This window comes from Panicum virgatum, chromosome 4K (assembly GCF_016808335.1).
Source record: "Panicum virgatum strain AP13 chromosome 4K, P.virgatum_v5, whole genome shotgun sequence".
Classification (NCBI taxonomy): Eukaryota; Viridiplantae; Streptophyta; class Magnoliopsida; order Poales; family Poaceae; genus Panicum; species Panicum virgatum.
Genome location: NC_053139.1, coordinates 42724066 through 42739846, shown reverse-complemented (window position 1 = coordinate 42739846; position 15781 = coordinate 42724066).

Here is a 15781-nt window from a genome sequence, read left to right as displayed (position 1 = left end):
CGAGGCCTTCGTCACCGCCCCGGACCGCAAAGGACCTCGAGGCCCCCTCGAGGTGGTGGCGGCCTATTCGACGACATGCTCAAGAAGTCGTGCCCTTACCATAAGGGCTCGGTCAACCACACCCTCGAGCAGTGCAAAATGCTCAGGAAGTACTACAACCGCGTCGCGCATCGCGACGAGGACAAGAAGAAGGATACTGGCGACAAATGTGGAGATGACGAGTTCCCCCCCGGTGGAGAACGCATTCTTCATCTTTGGAGGGCCAACGACGAACATGACATCTCGGCAGCGCAAGCGTGAGCGCCGGGAAGTCTTCTCCGTCACCAAGGCCACGACATCCTACCTCGACTGGTCGGAGGACACCATTTCCTTTGGCCGAGAGGACCACCCCGACTATGTCCCACACCCGGGACGGTACCCGCTCGTTGTCGACCCCATCATCGGCAACACCCGCTTCTCCAAGGTGCTCATGGACGGAGGCAGCAGCTTCAACATCATGTACGCTCATACCTTGGAGCTCATGGGGATCGGATTGAAGAAGCTCCGCCCCAGCAAGTCGCCATTCCATGGCGTTGCGCCGGGGAGGCGAGTCCAACCCCTCGGCCAGATCGACCTACCGGTCTGTTTCGGTACGGCAGCCAACTTCTGCAAGGAAGTGCTCACCTTCGAGGTGGTGGGGTTTCGGGGAGCCTACCACGCCATCCTTGGCCGTCCCTGCTACGCCAAGTTCATGGCCATCCCCAACTACACCTACCTCAAGCTGAAGATGTCGGGTCCAAGGGGGTCATCACCGTCGGCTCCTCGTTCGAGCACGCATACGAGTGCGACGTCAAGTGCGTTGAGCACACGGAGGCTCAAGCGGAGGAAGAGGCCCTCGCAGCCACTCTGGACAAGATGGTAAGCGAGGCCTTGGACTCCACGCACCGGCACGCGCGCAGCTTTGAACCCGCCGAAGGTATCAAGAAGGTGCCCCTCGACCCGAATCATCCCGACGGCAAAGCGTTGCAGGTCAGCGCCACCCTCGACAGCAAATAGGAAGTGGTGCTCATCGACTTTCTTCACGCCAACGCAGACATCTTTGCGTGGAGCCCCTCGGACATGCCTGGCATACCGAGGGAGGTCGCCGAGCACTCCCTTGATATCCGACCCAACTCCAAGCCGCTGAAGCAGTGCCAGCGATGCTTTGACGAGCTCAAGTGCCGGGCGATCGGCGAGGAGCTGCAGAAACTTCTGGCGGCAGGATTCATCAAAGAGGTATTCCATCCCGAGTGGCTAGCTAATCCTGTATTAGTGAAGAAAAAGAATGGGAGTTGGCGGATGTGCGTAGACTACACTAGTTTAAATAAAGCATGTCCGAAGGTTTCCTTTCCTTTGCCGGGCATTGATCAAATCGTAGATTCAACTTCGGGATGTGAACTTTTATCCTTTCTTGATGCTTATTCCAGTTACCACCAAATCAAGATGAAAGAGTCCGACCAGCACGCGACCTCTTTTATCACACCTTTTGGCATGTACTGCTACGTCACGATGCCCTTTGGCCTCAGAAACAACGGAGCTACATATCAGTGGTGTATGCTCCACGTATTCGGGGACCATCTTGGGCGGAACATAGAAGCATATGTCGACGACATCGTCGTAAAATCCAGGAAGGCGGATGACCTGGTAGCCGATCTCAGGATCACATTCGATTGTCTAAGAGCCAAAGGGGTAAAACTCAACCCCGAAAAGTGTGTGTTCGGAGTCCCTCGAGGCATGCTCTTGGGCTTCATTGTCTGATTTGTCTCCCAGCGGGGCATCGAACCCAACCCTGAGAAAGTCTCAGCCATCACTCGGATGGGGCCGATCCGGGACCTAAAGGGGGTACAGAGGGTCATGGGATGCCTAGCGTCCCTTAGCCGATTCATCTCGCGTCTCGGCGAGAAAGGCTTGCCCCTGTATCGACTCCTAAGGAAAACCGAGCGCTTTACGTGGACCCCCGAAGCTCAAGAAGCCCTCGACAGGCTGAAGGCATCGCTCACTCACACCCCTATTCTCACACCACTCGTAGATGGTGAGCCCCTCTGTCTGTACGTAGCTGCGATGACCCAAGTGGTCAGCGCAGTGGTCGTTGTTGAAAGACAAGAGGAGCGCCATGCTCTGCCTATCCAATGGCTGGTGTACTACATCAGCGAGGTGTTGTCTGAAACCAAGACACGCTATCCGCAGATTCAGAAGCTGCTATACGCAGTGGTTTTGGCTCGACGCAAGCTGCGCCACTACTTCGAGGTCCATCCCATCACTGTGGTCTCGTCTTTCCCTCTGGGGGAGATAGTCCGCAATAGGGAAGCCGAGGGTAGAATTGCCAAGTGGGCCGTGGAGCTGATGGGAGAAACTCTCACCTACGCCCCCCCGCAAAGCGATCAAGTCCCAAGTCTTTGCTGACTTCGTCGCAGAGTGGACGGACACTCAGCTACCCCCACCACAAATCCAAGCTAAATGCTGGACCATGTACTTCGACGGGTCGGTGATGAAAACCGGCGCCGGCGCTGGTCTCCTCTTCATCTCACCCCTCGGAGATCACATGCGATACGTAATACGCTTACACTTCCCTGCGTCTAACAATATGGCGGAGTACGAGGCCCTCCTCAGTGGCCTCCGCATCGCCATCGAGCTTGGCGTCAAGCGCCTCGACGTACGCGGTGACTCTCAACTCATCACCGACCAAGTGATGAAGGAGTCTAGCTGCCACGCCCCAAAGATGGAGGCATACTGCAATGCAGTATGCCGCCTCGAAGACAAGTTCGACGGCCTAGAACTCAATCATGTCCCGCGCAAGTACAACGAGGATGCCGACAAACTAGCCAAGATCACGTCAGGGCGGACCACTATCCCCCCGAACATCTTCGCTCACGACATCACCAAGCCCTCCGTCGAATTCAAGGATCCGGCAGAACTGGGCCCCTCGAACGCCGGGCCCTCCGGTGGGAACCCCCCGGCGGACGAGGTCGAGCCCATGGACATTGACTTCGAGACCTCCTCCATGGACGAGGCCGAAGCAATGGAGATCGACGAGGCCCCCACTTCGCAAGATTGGCGCACCCAGTACCTCGACTGGATCATTCGAGGGATCCTACCCTCGGACCGTGCTCAGGCGCGGTGCCTCGCTAGGCGGGCTAAGTCCTTTGTCCTAATCGATGACGAGCTGTACAAGCGCAGTCCCTAGGGCGTCTTGCAGCGATGCATCCTCATCCCCGAGGGCAAGGAGCTGATCCGGGACATCCACGCTGGCACCTGCGGTCATCACGCCGCACAGCACACCCTCGTGGGTAACGCGTTTCGACAAGGCTTTTACTGGACCACCGCGGTCGCCGACACCACCGACGTCGTGCGGACCTGCGAGGGCTGCCAATTCTACGCTCGAAAGACGCACCTCCCGGCCCATGCTCTGCAGACCATCCCCATCACGTGGCTGTTTTCCGTGTGGGGGCTGGACCTCATCGGCCCGCTGCAGAAGGCGCCCGGGGGGCTTCACCCACTTGTTGGTGGCAATCGACAAATTCTCCAAGTGGATCGAGGCTCGACCCATCGGCAAGATTAGATCCGAGCAAGCCGTAATGTTCTTTACTGACATTGTCTTCAGGTTCGGGGTCCCGAACTCAATCATCACCGACAACGGCACCTAGTTCACAGGCAAGAAATTCTTGGCATTCTGCGACAGCTACCACATATGCGTGGACTGGTCGGCTGTGGCGCACCCACAGACGAACAGGCAAGTGGAGCGTGCCAATGGCATGATCCTCCAAGTGCTGAAGCCAAGGATCTTCCACAAGCTGAACAAATTTGGCCGGAGGTGGCTCACAGAGCAACCCTTAGTTATTTGGAGCCTGAGGACGACCCCAAGCAGAGCCACGGGCTTTTCCCTGTTCTTCCTCGCCTATGGCGCCGAGGCCATGCTCCCCACGGACCTGGAGTATGGGTCACCGAGGCTCAAGGCCTATCAAGAGCAGCAGAACCAGCAAGCCCGCGAGGACTTGCTGGATCAAGTGGACGAGGCTCGAGACGTGGCGCTCCTACACTTTGCGCGCTATCAGCAGTCCATGCGAAGATATCAAGCGCAGAGAGTTCGGCGCCGAGACCTCAACAAAGGGGACTTGGTGCTGAGGCTTCGACAAGACAACAGGGGCCGCCACAATCTCTCACCACCGTGGGAAGGCCCATACATCATCGCCGAAGTGATCAAGCCCGGCACGTACAAGCTGGCGAACGAAAATGGCGAAGTCCTCACCAATGCTTGGAACATACAGTAGCTACATCGCTTCTATCCTTAGAGTTCCGAGCTATTTGTACATCGTTTGTACTCGCATTTATGATTTCTCGAAACAATAAAGGTGTATGCTTTACTTGTTTATTTTTTGGGAACTTTCCGGACCCTCGAGGGCTCGGAAGCGCACGAACACTGAGTTACGCCTAGCTTTACCCTCTGCAAAGCCAAGCCTCCCTCGGGGGCTACTACGGGGGGAACCCCCCAACGTCCCCAAAAAATCGCCAATGTTTTTTCGAAAAATTTCTGTATCTAAGTTTCTCGCATAGTAGGGAAAAACGGACGCGAGGCATAAGCAACTACGGTACGAGGCCGGCCGAGTCGTGGGGCCGCCTATGCCTCCGGGATACGGCACCCCCCTCACCACCTCACGCCTAGGTCGCTTATGAACGCGAAATTCCTCACAGAAGTTCACCAAAGTCTCATGCGAGAACACGGAAATAGAGTAGAGAAAACGAGGGCTCGAACACACAAGGCCTCGATCGGCCACACTATCGATTCATAAGTACGAATTACTTAATCCAGAAGTACTACTATGATAAAGTACTAACCCATTACATGGGCTCCGAGGCCCAGACTACCTACAGGTTATCCCCCCTTTGCGGGTCTTCAGCGGCATCGAATTCGGCTATGGGGGGATGTCGGCTTCCAGCTTCGCGGCCAGGACGGTGGCGTCATCCATGATGGTCGACGCAGCATCCGCATCGGCGTCGGTTGGGACGACGTACCCCGACGACACCCTCTGGAGGTCCATGATGTAGTGCGTCGAGGCCACAGCGAGGGCTCGCAGGACACCAAGGCGGAAGGTGCTATTGGCGTGCTCGGCGATCCGACCACCTAGCGCTCGCAGGCGGCTAATCACCGAGCTACCAGACACGGCGCCCTCCCCCTCGAGCTCCTGGCACACGCTCACAGCGGTCCGCTCGAGGTCCGTATATTCAGCCTGCGCCGTCATGAGCGCAGTGTTGACTGCCTCCTTCGCCACAATCTCCTCCTCCACTCTCTGCCTCAGCTCTGGTCAAAAGAACCAAGATAAGCTGCGATGAATTAGGATCCGACAAAAGCGAAATCTCGAGCACTCACCCATGATATTCTTTTGCGCTTCCTCCTGCTGGACTCGGGCGGCCTCTTCGAGCGAGGACAAGGAGTTCTCCTTCTCCTTGAGGGCGGCCTCCGCGTTCCGGATGGCCACCTCCTTTTCCTCGAGGGCTTTGCCCTTTTCCTCAAGGGTCCCGGAGAGCGTGGCGACGGTCGCCTTCTCACGTTGGAGTTCGGCCTCCTTGCCTTGGAGCTCGGCCTCCTTGTGCTGGAGCTCGACCTCCTTCTGCTCGAGCGCCGCCCTCACACGCTGCAGCTCAGCAGTCCGCGCCTCGGCCTCCTGAGCCTTCTGCTCCGCCGCGGCCCTATGGACGTCGCGCTCGCTGGCGGTTCACGCCAACTCTTCCTCTAGCGCCTGCTGACGCGCCCCCAGATCTGTCATCTTGGTGTTGGCGTCGATGTTCTTCAGCACCAAGTCGGCATTGTGGTGCCCAAGCCAGCGCATTTGGGAGTACAGCCGGTTCAGCTCATCGCTCTTTTTGCGCGAGATGTCCCTCAGCCGCTACAAGTGGAAGAGCGTGAATGAAACGAACAAAATCAAGGCCAAATACAAACGATTCCGGAGAGAGAGAGCCACCTACCTGGCTGATCTGGAAATACGTCGTTCTATGGACCTCCAAGGCGCAGTCGAGGTGGCCCAGAATCTGGGAGCCGGCCTCAATCTGCGCCTTCCAGATGGCTTCCTCCTCCTGCTCGATGCGGAGAAACTCCAGAGGGACCCCGGACTGGACGATCGCCCCGGGACGGGGCCCCTCGGACGTCCCTGCATTTAGTACCTCCTCGGAGGTCGACGTGAACTCGGCAACCTGGTCGGCGATGCTGGCAGCAGTAGCAGGGTCGATGTCCCTCGAGTCCCTGTACTCCTCGCTGCTCTCCGGCAGTTGCACCACTGGTGCCACGTTCTCCGGCGCCGCTTGCGCCGTCACCGCCATAACAACCCCGTCATCCCGGGCCCCTGCAGGCTCCGGGACGCGGGTTTCCCCCTTTGCTGGCACCCCTGGTGCCGACTCCTCCTCCGCGACACCCTCGACCCCAGCCCTCGGGGGCTCGAGGATGAGGGTCTCCACCCCTATTTGGCTGGCGGGGCGTTCCTGTGCGCCCCCACCAATTGCCCCTTCTCTGGCGACCGGCCGGACGGAGATATCCGCATCGTCCCGACCGGCCCCGACTTCGACGTCTGGCCGGGTGGCGTCATTTGCGCCGCTCCGGTCGACCTCCCCCTCGGGGTGAGCCAGAGTGGCTGTTACAGCGCCGCCCTGGCCAGCGTCGCCCCTGCACTCCGGCGCTCGGGCCTGTTGGGCCTTCTGGACCCCTCGAGCCATCACCTCCTGGAGCTTCGCGGCCTCTGCCACAATGTCCACGACGGGCAGGGGCTGCAGTGCTGTGTGCGGTGTGGCACGCACCCCTATCTTAAGGGCCTTGGTCGGCGCAAGCGGGGCTGCATCCCTGGCGATGGCCCCGGAGCTGGTAATCGGGGAAGAAGTGGTGAAGTCAGCAGGATTGGGAGGGCCAATTAAATGAATGTGAAGGATAAAATCAAAATCACTCACCCTGATCGGGCACTCATGCTGCGCTTGCCCGAGCCGCTCCATCGGGCCCGCAACACACTAACACCTCTCGATGACTGACCCAAGGGCGTCGTCCTCGGATCGGCCAGGAGCCTCGAAGCCGTTTGTGCGGGCGTCTCCGCACTCGATGCGGACCCGCAGCCACCAGTCGACACCACGGGCGTGGGAGTCCACCTACCCATCGCTGGTACAGACGACCTATGTCCTGTCGCGGGCACAGACGACCTCCCGCCTGCTGCCGGCGTGGGTGACCTTCGTCCCGACACTGGCGTGGACAATCTCCACTCCGCCCCTACGAGGGGCGGATTCACCAACAACCCTGGTGTGAGCCTCGCCTCACCCAGCGTCACGGGCACATCCTCGTCACCAGCCCCTCGATAGACCGGTGGGGAACCCGCACATGTCGCCGCTTTGTCGTCGTCTGAGAAGTTGATCTCGGCATCCGAGGAGCCCTCCTCCTCCTCGGTGGACTCGGGCGTAGTGGGTCGTGGCTTCCCCACCGCGTGTGCGATTTTGCGTGCCTTATCCTGCTTTTCCTTCCTCTTTCTCTTCCTGGCGGCTGCCGCCTCCGCCGCGTCCTTCTGCTCCTTCACCGCCTCTGCGTGCAGGCGGTTGACTTCGTGTCCCTCCGGGACCGGAGGCCTCGAGGTGTAGCCCCTGCGGCTCAACCCCTGCGAAACGCAACCAAGTCAAAATTAGGGAGTGGGGAGAGGAGGAGCACAAATCGGTAACGAATTGAAACTGGAACTCACCACAGAAAGGTACCCCGCCTCGGGGCGCATCTTGATCTTCCAAAGATCCTCGGGGTTGTCGGGAAACTCCACCACCGCGTTCCTCGCCCTCCGGGCGGCGACGTCACAGGGGAGCAGCACAAGTGACGTCCCCGAGCCCGAGGCCCGGGCCTCGGGGGTGAGATGGAAAATCGGCAGGCTCCTCTCCGTGAGAGGAATTACCCTATGACGGTGAAAGTTCGCGATGACGGCTGCCGCCGTCAACCCTTTCCTCGCCAGGTGCCGCAACGCCTCGGTGAGCACTTCGAGCCTGGCCTGATGCGCTGGGGGCGATACCCCCCAGTCCCACTTCTCCGGCCTCTCCCGGAGCACCTTATTGGTGAACGCCGGGAGCCGGTTGCCGAAGTTGCGCAAGTAAAACCACCCTCGAGTCCACCCGGCATTGTTCGTCGTCATCCTGTTGGGGATGTACAAACTCCTCCGGGTTGGCCGCAAGTGGAGCATCAGACCGCTAGCGCGGGCGAACCTCTTCGGCTGGCCCCGCACGTTCCCGATGAAGAGCACTCCATGGAACAAATGGATCCACAGATCCCAGTGCGCCTCGATCCCCAGATACCCCTCGCAGACAGCGACGAAGACCACCGCCTGCGAGATGGAGTTGGGGCCGAAGTTGTGCAGCTCTACCCCGTAGTACTCGCACAGCGCCCGCATGAATCTGCCGACGGGGACGCTAAATCCCCGCTCGTGGAGTCGCACGAGACTCACGACGTAGCCCTCGGGGGGATTCAGTTCGGTCTCCTTTGGCCGCGGGGGGATCCACGCCAGCCGCTCCGAGTTGACGTTCACCGGCAGCAGCCTGTCATCGACTAGTTGCTCCAAAACCGCCTCGGTGGCGATGGACTTCCCCAACGACAACGGCTCCTGGACATCCGACATCGCTTCGAACCGCTGGGGGTACGGGAAGGCAAGCTTTACGGCGGCTAAGGTGCGCTTTCGCTCTCTCCTTCTTCCTCCTCTCGCTCCCGGCTCTGGGCTCAGGATGCAGGGGAGGCGCAAAAGGCAGGGAAGACGAAGGCAAAATGGCCAGGTAAGCCCAAACAATCCCCCCTTCCCCGTTTTTATCCATCAAAACGGGCGGATTCACCACCGTGGCCCGAATCCGCCGCATTCAATGCAGTAGATTTCGCTGTCGCTGATGGCTGGGCCCCACGACCGCGGAGTCTCCCACGCGCGCACTTGGCAATAATTACGGCGCGGTAATCGACGGGCGCGGCGCAACTGTAGCACTGTACTATCCATCAGCCGCTGCCCATGCCTCTTCGCCTACCTAAGGCAGCCGCCTGAAAAGGCGTGCCCGCACTGCACCGCACGTACTGGGCCACGTCACCCACGACCAGCGAAAGACCTGTGCACACGACCTGCGACTCCGCGCCGTTTTTGAACCATGACGGAATATTCCTTTAGGGGGCTCTTCACCCTCGAAGGAACCTCATTACGAGGCCTTACTGATCAAGGGTTCGAAGCCTGGCCCGTCGAGGGTTCGATAGGCGCCCCAGATCACCAGAGTCAGGGACTGCATGGATGTGCCGTACAAGCTACCCTCGAACGCGGAGTTCGAGACATCCTACGCAGTGTTCAAGGCCAGTCAAGGGTGCCTGGCAGGGGGATCCCATCGAGGGAGAGCATCGAGCCCTCGGACCCTATCGAATGGGTCCGAGCCCCACCTAGCGAACCTTTGCGAGCGCTTTATGTGATGTGTCCACGGACCACGAGCCGACCCTTATCGAACGGGGCACGGACGTCCACTTGAACTACCCGATAACAGCTCACTGAAGCAGCCATAGCTCGCATCCCGGGCATGGGTAGCATGGTGCGCTTCACCTCTCCTACCTGCGGAAGGGCGGCGAGGGTCGTAATAAAAGTCGAGGGTTCCCTGAACGCCTTTGCGCAGGCCGGGGCTCGGGGGCTCCTCGCACAACGCGGCTCAGGCCGCACCCTCGAATGGATCGACGGCCGTCGATTATGAAGTTTCATGTGTTGAACCAAAACTCCCACTCTTGACGCGCGCCTGCCAGATGGTTCAGCTAGACACTGGGTCGCTGTGCCAGCACGAAAAACGCCGAGGCCGACTAAAAGGAGTGCCGATGCCGGCTGAAAAAAGATGCTGGACGGCCACCTCAGTGAAGCAACCAAGCAGGGCGACGTTTATAGCCCATGGACGAGTGCAAACACTCCTCCAAGGCCTCGGGGGCTACACCCGCGGGTGCGCTGACGCGCCCCCGCGGAGGAAACTTCATACATTCGAGGACCAAAATCCGCTACAAGGGTGACGCTCACCCTTACACCCTCGATCATCCTCTCAGCGAAGGAGAAGGAGACTTCATTACTCTTTACAAACAAAGATTACAAAGGGTTACCGGCTCAAAGCCGTCGAAAAGTACAAACACATTGCCACCTGCGTGACAATTTTTTCTGTCTTGGGGAGGAGCGAGCGCCGATGAAGAGCACCAAGTCCTTGGCCGACATCACGATCAGGCTGCTCGAGCTTGCGAGGAGCAGCTCCCAGACCGCACAGGTCCGGTGGGATGCCCTCCTCGCAAGCTTTCTTCTAGCATCACCTCCACCGAAGACCGTGCGGGGGGTCAAGCTGGCGGACAGCACCCTCTGCCTCATCTCCCCGGGAGCGACGTTGTCGCCAAGAGGGACGATGCGAAGAACGGCCACCAAACCTGGCGCCGACGCCGTGGTCAGGCGTTTCAACGCCCCTTCAGGCTAAGGGACATCACAGAGGCAGGACCCCTCGGGCCCAGTGTTCTTCTGCTAATCCCACCGAAGCCGAGGGATGGTGAGCACGCCCTCTCCAGCTTTCCCCCGCCGCTCGCAAGCATTCTTCTAGCACCAAAGCCTAAAGAAGCCAGGCCACCCCATCCGGGGGACGACCGCGAAAGGCAAAGGGAAACATTACTAGACTTAGGCGATGCTAGAAGTAAGAGCAGGGAAGTTGGAGAAGAAAGGGAGTCCCGCGATCCCTATTTATAGCCGCATCGGGCGCCAAGCTTTGAGCCTGTCGCAAGGAGAAGGCTTGGACCGCTCGTGACGGTGCGACACCCCACGAGCAAAAGATGCCTTCGGTTACCGTGCCGAGATGTGAACAAATGACACAAAGCTGAGCCCCTGGGCGCAGAGCAGGCCAGCATCGGCACTGGCCGACCGCCCTCGAACGGCGCGTCGTAAGGCGACCAGGGAAAGCAGGGCTGAGACCTTGAGCGCGGGACATCGCGGCAATAGCACCAGCTGCAGGGCAGCAGGCGCCATCATGGCCCTAGCCTGCTCAGCGCGCTGACGCGACTCGCCACCCGAATAAGACAAGAAGGCGTGCGCGCCTCGGAGCGTTTCTTCCAGCGCACTACCCCGACCGATGAGTTGTCGCATCCACCAGGCCAGCATCCGGATGCATCTGGCGGAAGCGCAGCACCGATCGATCACATCATGGGGTGCTGTCGGGTACCATGATTAGGGGCACCCTAATCAGGGGACTAAAATCGCCCTAAAAACGCAAACACATGCTGTGCAACCAGGCCCACGAAGCCCTACAACTTCCTTCCAAGCTGGAAGAAAGAAAAGGACTCAAAGAAGCCCAGCACGCGGCCCACGTACGCAGTGCGGCCCGTCCGCACCCCCCTCAAACCCGTAGGATGATCTCGCCTCGCTCGAGGGCTCCCCGCCGAAGCCCTCGACCGTGCCCCGCGCCTCCGCCTCGCTCGAGGGTAGCGAGCCTGCCCTCGAGAAAGCGGATAGTCTACGCCCTAAGGAGCTGAGCAGCAGGATCCCTGGGGTCCGACTTCATCTCACCGGACCAACGGTCCCGGACCCGCTTCCCACTCGGGGACGGGTCCGGTGTCACCACGAGTCCCAGAGATGGAAATGCTCAGCACCTATAGCACGGACCCGGACCCCCGCAGATGGGTCCGGGACCTCCACGTCCCATCCGGACCCCTGTGAGCTCTCGGCTCAGCTAGCTGCTCGGAAGGGGTCCAGAACCGCCACGTGTCACGCAGATGCAGGCGCGGGCACAAGCCTTCCGCCGGAAGCTCCCTCACCCACCCGTATTAAGTGCGAGTGGTTGAGGCGTGCTCTTCTGCTGCTGGGCAAGGCCACCCCTCGGCAGAAAGGACAAACGGCCCTTCCGCTCACCCGCCCGCAGTACGAAGGCATTAAATGCCAACCACTCCTCCACAGCGCCCGGGTCAGACGACGTCAGGCCGCCACTCCCCACAGTGGTAGTGACCGGAGTCTCATCCGCCAACTCCGGTCACTGCTCCACGGCGCTGTGGCGGCACTGTGGGAACCTGCGATGCAGTGCAAAACGTGCTCGGCACTGCTCCAGCTACTATGCTGCCAACTGCCCGTACCTCCTTCGTACTTTCCCTTCCGCGGAACCCCCGAATGGCATGGGCACGGCTCTCGGAAGCGACTCCGGCCTTGACCAGGACAAGACCCTGGCCTGCAGGACCCTCGGAATGCCGCCACATCGCCCGCTGGAGCCGCCAAGACACCGGCGTGATCTCCGCAAGACCAAGGAAGATGCCCAGGATGACAGCTACGCCCGACGCCATACCCACAGTGTACTTCCTACAGTGCTCGACCACTACACCCCCGCGATTCGGGGAAAAGACGATGACTTTCATGACCCCCTGTGCATGTACACCGTCCCTCCTTGTGTTTATAAAAGGAGGAGGCGGGCGTTCCCTTGGGGGTGTCGGCCCATTCGGTAGGACACAACGCTTCGCACTACTAGCAGAGCACACCCGCTCCACTGAACCCTGATATTGGCACTCGCCTCAATCAACTCCTCCTCTAGCAGAGACTTGGGAGCTTCCCTCCCTCTCTCTCGCCTCGCTTGTACCCCCTACTACAAGCACCCCCGGTGCAAGATAGTACAGTGCTCTCGCACACCCCTTTGCTGGACGTACGACCCCACGGCCGGAACCAGGATAAACCCGTGCGTTACTGTATTGCCTTTTGCATCAACATCTGGGACGAGGAACACGCAGCATCATCACTGGTTGGGTCCGGACCGCCGAGTCAGGGCACCGACGCCGCGGCTCGGCGCAGCCCCTCGCCGCCATCGCCGGGCCCTGTGCCGCCGCGTCCCGGTGCTGCGGCTGCTGCTCGCCGCCGCGGTTCGACGCGGCCCCTCGCCGCCGTCGCCGGGCCCTGTGCCGCCGCGTCCCGGTGCTGCGGCTGCTGCTCGCCGCCGCGTCCCAGTGCTGCGGCCCCGCGCCGCCGCCTCCTCCCAGTGCCACGGCCGCCGCTCGCCGGGCCCCGTGCGGCCGCCTCCCAGTGCCGCGGCCGCCGCTCGCCGGGCCCCGTTCCGCCGCCTCCCAGTGCCGCGGCCGCCACTCGCCGCGGCCCTGCGCCGCCGCCGCCGCTTGCTCTGCTCCTGGCCAGCACAACACAAAGACATCAGGCGTTAGAGGAAGAAAGGAGCTAGAGGAAGATGGAGAGGAGAGGAGAGGGAAGAGGATAAGGGAGAAATGAGAGGATGGGAGAGACGATGGAGAGAAGATAGATAAGTATAGATGGGATGGGAGGCGACGGGAAAAGAAAAAAAAATTGCATGCCAGTCTTTAGTCCCGGTTCTTGATTCCGCCCGGGACTAATGTGCTCGTTTTACTCCCGATCAGTATTTTCAATCGAGACCATTCAGCCGAGGAATCTTTTGTCCCGGTTGGAACCACCAACCGGGACAAATAAGTGATCTTTGATTCCGGTTGGTGGATCCAACCGGGACAAAAGGTCTTGCACTCCCAGCTGCTTGGCTACCCATTTGGACCCGGGACTAAAGCATTCATTGGTCCCGGGTCCAACGACGGTCGGGACAAATGAGGAGAATTAAAAGCCTATTCTATAGTAGTGTCCGTACCCGCCAACAGTCCTAAAACTCTGAATCCCTGACCCCTCCCAGGTACCACTCACCATTGCCAGCACTCCTAATAAGCTGTCAACTGAAATTTCACAAATCCCATATGCTTGGCGTGCCTATTTTTAAGCAGCTAGGAAACGGTCCAGAAACAAAGAGGTTTATTTGGTTCTTTTTTTTTGTTCTTCCCATCGATGAAACTGAACTTGCATATAAAGTCATAACTCAATTAAAACTTCTGTTTTAATGCAGTATATACATGGGCAATTTACATTCTAGTTTCTGTGTCTGTAAAATGGACATCATATGAAAATATTTCCAAGTGTGCATCTAAGGATACAAAATTTGCTGCTAACTATATTATCCTTTCGTTTGATCAGGGGTTACAAAATTTAAATGTCAGGATGTGCGCACGACTTAAAAAAGAAGAAATGGATTGACAGCTATCTTCAATTGAAATATAAGGATGCATACACCTACTTTAAAAAAAAGAATTATCAGGATGTGAGCTTTCGTTTAAATAGCTACTAGTAGATTGATGCATGCACATGCGTAGAGGTTTGATGAAATGTTCCGCACTGACATTCCTAGTCTCTTACGCCTGACAAGCACGAAACTGTACCCACATCCATCCATCCATCGATTTTGCTTGCAATCGTGTCAGGTTCAGGCCCGCGAGACCTGGAACGGATGGCTCGTCGCCTGTCCCAGGAGTCGTGTTTGATGCTTCGCAGCTAGAGCTATCAGAGCTGGAGCTGCCGGTGCCGGGCGTGTGCAAGCAAGCGCGGCGTGAGCTTCAGAAAGGGCTTGGCACTGTGCAGAAATGGAAACGGGGTGTCGATCGGGACAGCGGCAGCTAGCACGGGGGCGCAAGCAACGCCACGCCGCGACAGGGACGCGAGAGCGGGAGTGGCAACAGACAAATCGCATGATGCCTCGGCGACAGGTCGACAGGCCGGTTGGCTACTGGCCCTGCGCTGTGCCCGCCGTCAACTCGACCATGGCTCCCTTTTCTACTACACACACCCCACCTTCTCTCTCTCTCCAGCAGCCTTTTGGAAGGGAAAGGCTGACGATGCTTCTGTGTGTTGGCTACTCCGCGTCAACTCGATCGAGGAGCTAGCCCTAGCTCTCTCCGTGCAAGCCTAGCCACTACACTACTTAGGCCGTGTTTAGTTCTGTTGTAAAAAAAATTTCAAAAAAATCTTACTAATTTGAATTACTAAATGAAATCTATTTACAAATTTTTTTCCACAGATGGGTTGTAAATCACGATACGAATCTGATGCTAATTTAATTCATGATTAATTAATAATTAGTGGATGATTACTGTAGCATCACTGTTACAAATCATGGATTAAGTAGGCTCGTTAGATTCTTCTCGCGATTTACAGCCCATCTATGCAAAAAAATTTATAAATAAACTTCATTTAGTACTCCATGCATATGTTGAAATATTCAATGTGATTTTTTTTGCGTTTACGGAGTTTACGGAGTCGGATCTAAACAGGTCCTTACAAGTACAGGAGTACTCGCTAGCTAGCCTTGCTGTCTACTGTAGACGACTTACAGTTCCCAAATTTTTTTAAGTACCCATCACATCAGATGTACAGATTCATAGAGTATTAAATATAGTTAAAAAATAATTAATTATACAGTCTAACTGATTAACACGAAATAAACCTTTTAAGCTTAATTAGTTTATGATTGAACATTATTTGTCAATTAACAACGAAATAGACTACAGTATCAAAACCAACAATTTTTCACCAACTAAACAGGATCGCAACCAAAAAGAAAAATAAATCAGGGCAAGCGCCTCTCAAGATAAGGGTGTACTACATGTAAGCCCTAGCTAGGTGAGTGGCGAATCCGGCTAATAAATGAAGAGAGAGCTCGTCTTTTTTCTCTTCTTCTCCCCCATTCTGTTCTTCTTCCTCTCCTTCTTCATTTCTTCTCCTCAAAAACAGAGGGGCATAAAGGATATTCATTGATCTTAGCGAGGTAGGGGGCACGTGACCCCCTAACCCGCATGCAGATCCGCCCCTCCATGAACAGATGGTGGATGCGTCTGTGATTCGAAATTTCCCGATCAGCATTAATGGTGGATGCGCCACGCGGACGAACTGCATGGCAGCAAATTAAAGTTGCTGAAGAAATC